This window comes from Ovis aries, chromosome 1 (genome assembly GCF_016772045.2).
Source record: "Ovis aries strain OAR_USU_Benz2616 breed Rambouillet chromosome 1, ARS-UI_Ramb_v3.0, whole genome shotgun sequence".
Classification (NCBI taxonomy): Eukaryota; Metazoa; Chordata; class Mammalia; order Artiodactyla; family Bovidae; genus Ovis; species Ovis aries.
In genome coordinates this window covers 54,900,029-54,911,042 of record NC_056054.1, presented here as the reverse complement: position 1 = coordinate 54,911,042, position 11,014 = coordinate 54,900,029, and positions in this window count along the sequence as shown.

Here is an 11,014-nt window from a genome sequence, read left to right as displayed (position 1 = left end):
TGCCAATGCTGGAGACGTAAGAGATGCAGATCCATTCCCTTGGTTGGGAAGATCCCCTGGAGGAGGGCACGACAACCCATTCCAGTATTCTCGCCTGGAGAACCACATGGATAGAGCAGCCTGGTGAGCTGCAGTGCAGTGGGTCCCAAAGAGTCATACATGACTGAAGTAACTTAGCATGCACACACTCAATGTAGTCTTAGACTTTAAGCTAATCACAGTATATTTCTCTTATTATTTCTTAAGGAGAAGTTCAAAAAACTTCAAAATAAGAATGCATATTCAGGATTAGAAAATATTTCCCAAGAAATGGGAAGCTTACTGTTCAAAAGAAAAAATATGTTTGTAGAAATAAATTTTTTAATTTTTTCTATTATGTTTTAATGAATATTACAAATGTTAATATCCACACCTAAGAATAAAATATCAAATTGCAAAAATAATTGAATCACAAAATATCACTCTCCTACTTCCCTCTCCTTCCCTTTTTGAAGTGAATAAACATAGTTGTGGAAAGATCTTAAAAATATAAAGCACAACTAGAAGGTGGAATAAAAAAGAATAAGATTGTCAAGGCAGAGAAGAGTAACAGTGGACAAAAACAATTATTATTACTTGCAAAATTTTCATAATTTTGCAAGTAATAATATGAAAAATTTTATAATTTTTATATGAGAAATTGTACAACAGAAATCCACAGGCTTCCTGTCATGAGATATCATTAACAGTAAAAATTTGTTAACTTAACAAATAATTTTGGAGGCATTTCATGACACTTTGAGGATGTGTGTGTGTGTGCGTGTGTGTGTGTGCATGCATGTGTGTGTGTGTTAGTCAGTCAGTCATGCCTGACTCTTTGCAACCCCATGGACTGTAGGCCGCCAGGCTCCTCTGTCCATGGGATTCTCCAGACAAGAATAGTGGAGTCAGGTCCCTTGCCCTCCTCCAGGGGATATTCCTGATCCAGGGATAGAAACCATGTCTCCTGCATCTCCTGTACTACAGGCAGATTCTTTACTGCTGAGCCACCGGGGAAGTCCTCAGAGGACATAGCAGTGAAAAAAAAAACACCAAAATCCCTTCCCTTAGAAACCTTTCATTCTAATGGGAAGAGACCTGGGTCCTGGCACTAGCTGTTCCCTCTGGCGTGGCTGCTCTTACTGTTACTTCTGTCAAGTTCCTCTCATACTTCAGGCCCCCAGTTTGGAGGTAACCAGACTAACCCACGAAGGATATGATGGTGGCTTGGACCAAGCTGTGAAAATGTGAGAAGAGGTTGAACATATTTTGAGGGTAGAGTCAATAAGATTCACTGATGGATTGGACAATGAGTATAAGGAAGAGTCAAGACGCCGCCCAGATCTTGGCCAAAGCAACGAAAAGGATGAGGTTCCTAATAGCTGAGAAGAGTAAGAATAGGTGTAGAGGTGATTTGGTGAGGTGGATAGGAATTCAGTTGCAGATGTGGGAAGTTTTAGATGCCTGTTAGAACTACAAGTAGATATGTTGAGCAGGCAATCGTATACATAAGCTTGGAGATCAAGCAGAAGATGTAAATTTGGGAATTATCAATATTTACCTATAGATGACTTTTTACAATAGGAGACTGAATGAGATCACTGAAGGAGCAACTATAGACAGAAGAAAGAAGAGGAGGACTCTCAGTTGAGTTCAGGCTGATGACAAAGGGATAGCAAAAAAGACTAAGAAGTAGCAGGAAGGTGGAAGGCAAATCAGATAGGTGTGATATTCTGTGGGGCAAAAGTAAAGAAAACGAGTAAAGGTAGAGGACAGGAAAGTAATCAACTAAAATGCTACCAGGAGGTCAAATAAATTCCTAAGAAGTGATGCTTAAGAAAGTGGAAATATATGGCGACTTTGACAACAAAACCAACTGAATGCTATATTAAATACTACACATGCATGCAAGATAAGTCACTTCAGTCATATCTGACTCTTTGCAATCCTACGGACTGTAGCCCACCTGGCTTTTCTGTCTGTGGGATTTCCCAGGCAAGAGTAATGGAATGGGGCTGCCCTTTCCTTCTCTAGGAGATCTTCCAACTGAGAGATCAAACCCACATCTCCTGCACGTGCAGATTCCTTACCAAGAAATCCCTGGGAAGCCTAATATATAGCATATGTGAAAATGAAAGAAAGAGAAAGTTGCTCAATCCTGTCTGACTCTTTGAGACCCCTTAATACAGTCCATGGAATTCTCCAGGCAAGAATACTGGAGTGGGTAGCCTTTCCCTTTTCCAGGGGAATCTTCCCAACCCAGGGATTAAACCCAGGTCTCCTGCATTGCAGGCGGATTCTTTACCAGCTGAGCCATGAGGGAAGCCCACGATTACTAGAGTAGGTAACCTATCCCTTCTCCAGTGGATCTTCCTGACCCAGAAATTGAACCAGGATCTCCTGCATTGTAGGCAGATTCTTCACCAACTGAGCTCAATATAATAGCTCAATATAATATACAGTATACAGTTTATAGTACATAGCTTAAGGCTCAGGGGTAAAAAAATCTGCCTGCCAATGAAAGATATAATCCAGGGTTCAATCCCTGGATTGGGAAGATCCCCTAGAGAAGGAAATGGCAACTCACTCCAGTATTCTTGCCTGGGAAATCCCATGGACAGAGGAGCCTGGTGGGCTACAGTCCATGGGATTGCAAAAGAGTCAAACAAGAATTAGAAATTAAACAACAAGCCACTATGGAGAACAGTGTGGAGATTCCTTAAAAAATTGCAAATAGAACTACCTTATGACCCAGCAATCCCACTGCTGGGCATACACACCAAGGAAACCAGAATGGAAAGAGACACATGTACCCCAATGTTCATCACAGCACTGTTTATAATAGCCGGGACATGGAAACAACCTAGATGTCCATCAGCAGATGAATGGATAAGAAAGCTGTGGTACATATACACAATGGAGTATTACTCAGCCGTTAAAAAGAATTCATTTGAATCAGTTCTGATGAGATAGATGAAACTGGAGCCGATTATACAGAGTGAAGTAAGCCAGAAAGAAAAACACCAATACAGTATACTAACACATATATATGGAATTCAGGAAGATGGCAATGACGACCCTGTATGCAAGACAGGAAAAAAGACACAGATGTGTATAATGGACTTTTGGACTCAGAGGGAGAGGGAGAGGGTGGGATGATTTGGGAGAATGGCATTCTAACATGTATACTATCATGTAAGAATTGAATCGCCAGCCTATGTCTGACGCAGGATATAGCATGCTTGGGGCTGGTGCATGGGGATGACCCAGAGAGATGTTATGGGGAGGGAGGTGGGAGGGGGGTTCATGTTTGGGAACGCATGTAAGAATTAAAGATTTTAAAATTTAAAAAAAAAGAAATTAAACAACAAATATACTATATATTTAATAAACATATATTTAATATATCAAATTCTATAATTTGGATTTGTACTGTATTATAAGAACATTTGGAAAGTGAGTTATAAAGTCAGGTCTCAGAAAAAGCTCCTCAGACCTCACCTTTATGTTTATATAATTTATATAATGTTAGTGAAAGTGAAGTCACTCAGTCATGTCCGACTCTTGGTGACCCCATGGACTGCAGCCTGCCAAACTCCTCCACCCATGGGATTTTCCAGGCAAGAATGCTGGAGTGGGTCACCATCTCCTTCTCCAGGGGAGCTTCCCAACCCAGGGATTGAACCCTGGTCTTCTGCACCACAGGCAGACTGTTTACTGTCTGAGCCACCAGGGAAGCCCTCATATAATGTAGAGATAAATCTCAGTAATATTGTGATCTGCAGGGAGTCCCTATATGACTCTTTAGGTTACTTTTTGCTCAAAGGTGTCTAGCAAAGAGAGCAAGTGGGACCAAAAGTGTGTGAATTTGCAAAGCTGGGAACGCACTGTGCACTGTTTCATAAGTTACTTTTCTCTTGTACCACATTGCAAGCATTTCTCATGTGGTCACACTTGGACATTGTTGGCATGTAGACAGTGTTTAAAACCTAGGTAAGAGTGAAATAATCTTGGGAGAAATAAAAATAAATAAAAGAGGAATTCCACTAGGATGTTGAGTATAAGAGAACCAAAGAAAAAGCAACATAAATACAACATGGAGATCATTAATGAATCCAACAAAAGAGGTTTCAGTGGGGTGATGCAGTTCATAGAAGCCAGATTGGAGTTGGTTTAAGAGTGAATGGAGTGAGAAGGAAGAAAAACATGTGTAAAGATGTCTTTCAAAGAGTGTTGTTTTATATGTATTAACTCAGACGCTTACTCCTTGGAAGGAAAGTTATGACCAACCTAGATAGCATATTCAAAAGCAGAGACATTACTTTGCCAACAAAGTTCTGTCTAGTCAAGGCTATGGTTTTTCCAGTGGTCATGTATGGATGTGAGAGTTGGACTGTGAAGAAAGCTGAGTGCCAAAGAATTGATGCTTTTGAACTATGGTGCTGAAGACTCTTGAGAGTCCCTTGGACTGCAAGGAGATCCAACCAATCCATTCTGAAGGAGATCAGCCCTGGGTGTTCTTTGGAAGGAATGATGCTAAAGTTGAAACTCCGGTACTTTGACCACCTCATGCGAAGAGTTAACTCATTGGAAAAGACTGATGCTGGGAGGGATTGGGGGCAGGAGGAAAAGGGGACAACAGAGGATGAGATGGCTGGATGGCATCACGGACTCGATGCACGTGAGTCTGAGTGAACTCCAGGAGTTGGTGATGGACAGGGAGGTCTGGCGTGCTGCACTTCACGGGGTCTCAAAGAGTCGGACACAACTGAGCGACTGAACTGAACTGAACTGAACTCATTTTATTCTCTCAACAGCCTTATGGAATAGGTACTCTTGTTATTCTCATCTTACACATGAAGTAATTTGCCCAAGGTCACACAGCTACTAAGTGCTTGAGTTGGGATTTGAACCCAGCTCACTGTAATTCTTAAGCCCATGCTCTTAACTGCTATTCAATATGGCAAGATACATAGCACAAGATAAAGTACAGATTTTGATATTCACTGATTCATTCATTTAATGTATAAGAGTTAAATCACACAATAAATTCTTAGGTGTTTATCTAACCCAGAAGCAATTTTTTAATATGTGAAAAACTAGATTTTGTGTTCAAAATCTGGTATTTATAATAGAGGAATGAAATGCTAATAAATTCCTCAAATATTCGCTCATCACTTCTTATATACTTAAGATAATGGTGAGGTAACACCAAGTATAAGACTTGTCTGTTCTCAACTAGCTGAACCCACTTGGCTACTACATTGATAAAATGATGAACCAAACCATCAACACTGTGTGTAATCCAGATAGAATTTGCTGATATTAGTATGTGGGACAGTGGAAAGAGATATTTGCAAGGCTGTTATAAACTCATTTTAAAATACGCAAATCTAGTTTATTTTCCAGGCACTTTTAAAACTGTGAAAGGTTAAGGTTTCAACACTCTTTATCCATTTTTCTCTTTTATAATCTGATTACTTGAAAATCACATATATTAGGCATATATGTCTGGCAGGTCTGGCATATGACTTTACAGGTCATATGGTTATAAAATATGTAGTAACACAATGTTAAGAGTAAATGATTCTTATGTTTTGACTTCTCAGCGTGGATTTTAAGAGGTGTACAACTGAGTGTTTTATAACCATTCCTATGTTCTTAAGAAGAATTTCCTTCAGTATGAAGTTGTTCCAGCAATTATCACACTCTAATGTGTCCTTTCTTCTACACCAACCAAAATCATAAAGTTCTTTTATTAAATAAACCTGTAAATTTTTATATTTTTCCTTGCATTGCTCTAGCGTTTTTCCAGATGATTTAATTTTATCATAGGATTTTCCATGGGTTAACTTCAGTCAAATTCTTAAGATTCATGCTTGGTTTTTATACTGCATTGCTTCCCAAATTCTCTACAAAGTGATTTACAACAGGATTGACAAACTAGAAAATTCTCTATGTGTACTTATAAATAGTATCTGTAATATACAGTGCATGTGTATTCAATTCCACTTAACAGGAATTATATATATAATTATATATAGGAATTATAGGAATTATATATATATATCAGTATTTATGTTAATAATAACATTATTATTATTATGAATAGCACATGTTCTCTGACACATATTTGAAAATAACAAATATTTTCAGAAAAGAATTCAATATAAAATTGATAAGAATCTAAACTCTAAATCAAAGTAGAATAATCCACTTATATATATATAATATATACAAATGGAATATGCTATACTCCTGTTATATATAATTATATTTATTTTTAAGTTAGTTAATTTAAATTACATGAATGCATACTAATTTACTATATAATTATATATTTATGTAAATATTATTAGTGGACTAGAGCAACGGTATTGTTCTGCTTTGATTTAGATTTCAGACTATTATCAATTCAATATGTTGGATTATTTTCCAAGAATATTTGTTATTCCCAAATAATTTAGAGAATACGTTTCCTATATATGAACAGAATGTTGTTGAACAGCCGAAACTTGTCATCTTACTTGACTGGGAGATGCTGCCAGACTTTACCAATCAGTTGAACAGCAATTGAGCGCCTCCTGATGCTGGAGAGCCACTCACAAGAAAAGCCTCTAGCATAGCTCTATTGTCATGCTCACATCATTTCATGAACAGAATGCCCATGAGATTATGCTCACCAGATCAAGGATAATTCTGGGATTCAGCTGAGAACTGGCAAGGAATCTCAGTCATCTTTGCAACCCCAGTTCTTGGTGCACAAGGTTTTCTGCAAATGTTTGCAGAATGAAACAAGGGTAAAGAATAAGAAGGGTGGGTTAATTTAAGTGTCTCTAAAACTCCACTGTAACTCTGTACCCCTTTCCATCAACTGAATATTCGAAAGTTTGTTTCCCTACTTCTTCTAACCCCTCAATCCCTTTTACCTAATCTATTGATGAATTTAACTGGTCCTACTTCCCCCATAAATCCTGACTCCATCTATTCCTCTCCTCTCCTCTTACCCACAACCTCGCCCAAGCCACACTCTAAATCTCACCTGAAATACTACAACAGCCTTCTTGCTAGGCTCTTGCTTCCACTTTGTCTACTTCCAATGTTCCATACATACCACTTCCAGGACAGTTTTCTTTTAATATAAACCTAATTAATGCCACCATCTTGCCTAACATGCATCAACAACTTTCAAATATATTTAAATGAAAGCCAATCTCTCTCCTCCAAAAGTTTTGCATAATCCAGGCCCTGTCTACTTCCCAACTGGCATCTTCTGCCATTCTTCCCCAAGCTCACACATTTCCAAGCACACAAGCCCAGTTGTGGTTTTCCAAACACACAAAGGTATTCAAGGTTTGCACATACACTCTTTCGACGGCCAGTTTGAAAACATAAGAGAAAAATCCTTCCCCAACAAGGGCTTGATTCTTTAATGTCAGGGAGTACACCTAGACATTTTCTGGTGAAATTTTTTAATTCCACAGGTATAAAAAAAGTGCTACGTGCTTAAAAAATAATTTTTATAAGATTATCCCCAACTGAGAATCAAGAGGTTTTAGATTTCTATCTTATATTATTGAGTATAGAATTTAAAAAGTAAATCTCTTAGCCACTACTAGAAAAAAAATAGAATTCTCAACAAAAGAACTGTGACCTTAGAAATATTTATTATAGCAAGGAGAGAAAAACAATAAAATAACAGAAAATTAGAATAACTTGATAAGTTTGATTTATTAACATGTAGAATTTTGTACCCAATAAAATATTCATTCTTTTCATATATCATGGAGTTATCTTTAAAATTAATAATACAGTAAACCATAAAAGAAATTATAATAAATTCCAAAAAGTAAGAATATTACAGTGTTCATTAACCACACTGCTATAAAAGCAGTTATTACTAAGCAGGTATCCTCCACACTCCCACCATCCAGCTAATCATCTGTAACTTTAAAAATCTTCCTCCAAATAATTTGGGTTAAATAGAAATTGATTCTGAAATTATAGAATTTTTAAAGGGAAAGGCAATGATAATACATTGAAACTATAAGATGAAATCAAGGAGTATGGAATAAAAATAATATAACTCCAAATACATTCGTTAGAAAATAAGAAATATCAAACAGGTTATTTCATTATTCTTCTAAAGCAGCTAGTGAAAGGATAAGTAAGTAAGCCAAAAGGGAGTCAAAAGAAGGACTCTGTTGAGACAGAAGCAGGAATTAATGAACTAGAAATGTAATATTTCTAGAAATTGTGAAATGGAATTAAAAACCTTTTCTAGCAAAAATAAGACAGACAAAGATCTAACAAGTCTGAATAAAAATTAAAAAAGGGAAAGAACAAAAGATATGCAAAATTAGCAATAAGGAAGCCAATACAGTCACAGATACAGGTGAAATTTGAAAATCTAGATAAAATAGGTGATACTCTTAAAAATATATATAAATTATAAAAATCACCCCAAGAAGAGGCAGATGACCTAAGAGAGCTAATTCTAAAAAATAAAATAAAAATCTGTCAAATTTGTACCATCCTAAAAGTCACCAGGCCTTCAACAGCTACCATTATTACTGTTCAACATAAGCAAGAGGGATTGTTAGCAGTTAGCACTTTCCAGGCATTATTTTGAGCACTTTATTTGTTAGGTGACTGACTACAATCTTACTTCTTTCTATAGTCAAAGAAGCAGGGACAGGCAAAGTAATTTGTCAGCTTTCACACAGCTATTGGGGGTAGACCTGGTATTGGAACACAGTTGTTCAGTTGCCAAGTCATGTCCGACTGTTTGTGACCCCATGGACTGCAGCATGCCAGGCTACCTTGTCCATCACCAACTCCCAGAGTTTGCCCAAGACTGGAACACAGACATAAACATATATACTACATGGTATGTAGTGACCACAAAGCCTAACATCTTGACCTCTAAATTATGTGCCAGAGTGATTTCACATGAAAACAAGGTATTATTTTTAAGAGGTACAGAAAAAACATTAATCATTTCAATAAAAGTAGAAAAGGTTTTGATAAAAAGTAAAAGCTATTCCTGAGTTTAAATAGAAATGTTCAACATCCTTTACAGGATAAAAAAGTATTTCTCAGAAACCACCAGCAGACACAATACTCAAAAGTGAAACAAGAGAGCAGAGATCCTTAAACTGTTATGAAGGGAGGAGATGTGCCCAGGTATGTTTAGAAAAACCATCTTTTGCAGAACAAATAAGTTGGTTTGTTTAGCTATTAAGCAAACTAAATGAGTTTCTTTTATACTGGGGCATTTCTCAGGGCTTAAATATGCTAACATGTTTGTTCCGTGACTCTTCTGGAATGGAATTTGCTGTGATGTTTCCCAAGCTTCTTAAGACTACTGAACCCTTTATTCTCCCCACTGGGAACTAGGGTACACACCTAAACAGTTTAGAAAACACAGCTCTGAAGCCTGATAGTGCTGAAGGTATTGGCACTAAAATTACTAATAAAATAAGGATTCTCACTCTGATGCCTACTATTCACGATTACTCCAGTAACCTAGCAAATGCATAAGAGGAAATAAACAGAGGTAGATATTGGGAAGGAAGAAAAAACAATATTTGTAAATGATATGTTGACCTACATAGAAAATTCAAGAGCAAAATAGCCTATCAAATTACTGTCTTAACATGACAATAACTTAGATATATTTTTAGATACAAAATAAGTATGTGTAGAAACTGGCCTCCACATTCAATAAACTCACAAGGCAGAATTTATAGGCAGTCAGAAAGGGATGAAAATAAGGATAAGAAAGGGGGAAAAAATCATTGAACATAAAATACATCAATTAATAATTTCCCCATTTTATCTCAAGAGTAGCAACAAGATTAGAGGAAAAACACATTTCCTTTGTTTTGAATTTTGTATTTAAGGAAAATTAAAACAAGCCACATGATAGTGGATAATACAATTAAAAGTAAATCTGCTTATAAATAGCTGTGTAAACTTTGGCAAGTTAACTTTCCTAGCAGAATCTCAGGATTAAGAAGAATGTTACAAATCACCTAATATGGATCAAAAGCCTTATAAATATTTACCTTGCTATAGCATAGCCACTTCAGAGAATTTATCATTAGAAAGAAGTCAAAAATATGCACAATGCCCAGATCACATTTTAAGCGTGCAACATCGCAAACTTCAGTGCATGCAAAAGGCTATTTTCTTAAAGAAATTACATTACATTCACACTGTGTACCTAAACTATGTTTACTACACTGACCTTAAAAATCCCATGACCACATGAGAAATGTTTGCAAAGTGGCACAAGAGAAGAGTAACCTACAAAACAGTACACAGTCATTACCGCAACTTTGCACTTAGGGCTTCACTTGCTCTCTTTTTTTAGGCCCCTTTTAAGCAGGAAGTAACCAAAACAGCCACATAGGGATGCCCTACAGATCAAAATATTACTGGTTCTTATCTTCATGTACTAAGATTATATTAAGATGATTTGTATTTTCCTCTTAGGGTTCCCATATCTGCAAAGTCTACACAATTCTTTGTAACCAAAAAAATTTAACAGATAGCATTTTTAATTTTCTAGGTTAACCACAAAGCCTGTTCTTAGTCCTCTCAAATTATACTCTTCCCGGTGCCTTCTACCGTTCCATATTCAAAGATCTCCAATGACATGACCTAAAGATTCCCGGGAAGATTTTGAAGACTTCTCAATTGTGAGAGAATTTTTTCTTATGTTGAGCTGTAAACTGATTCCCTGTAACTTCCACTCAGTGGCCATGCAAAATAAGTTTATTCCTATTATAAGCAAGAGTTCTTCCAATGTTTTTAAGATATCAAGCATGTAGCATTTATTCTGTTCTCCAGATAACCCAATTTTTTACAACTTTTGTAATATTTCCATCAATGTGTGGAAAGATCTTTTAATATATATAGAGTGTGAAAAAAGTTAACATAGCCTTGGCCAGTTTCCCCAACTGGAATAAGCATTGTAAAAATAATAGCT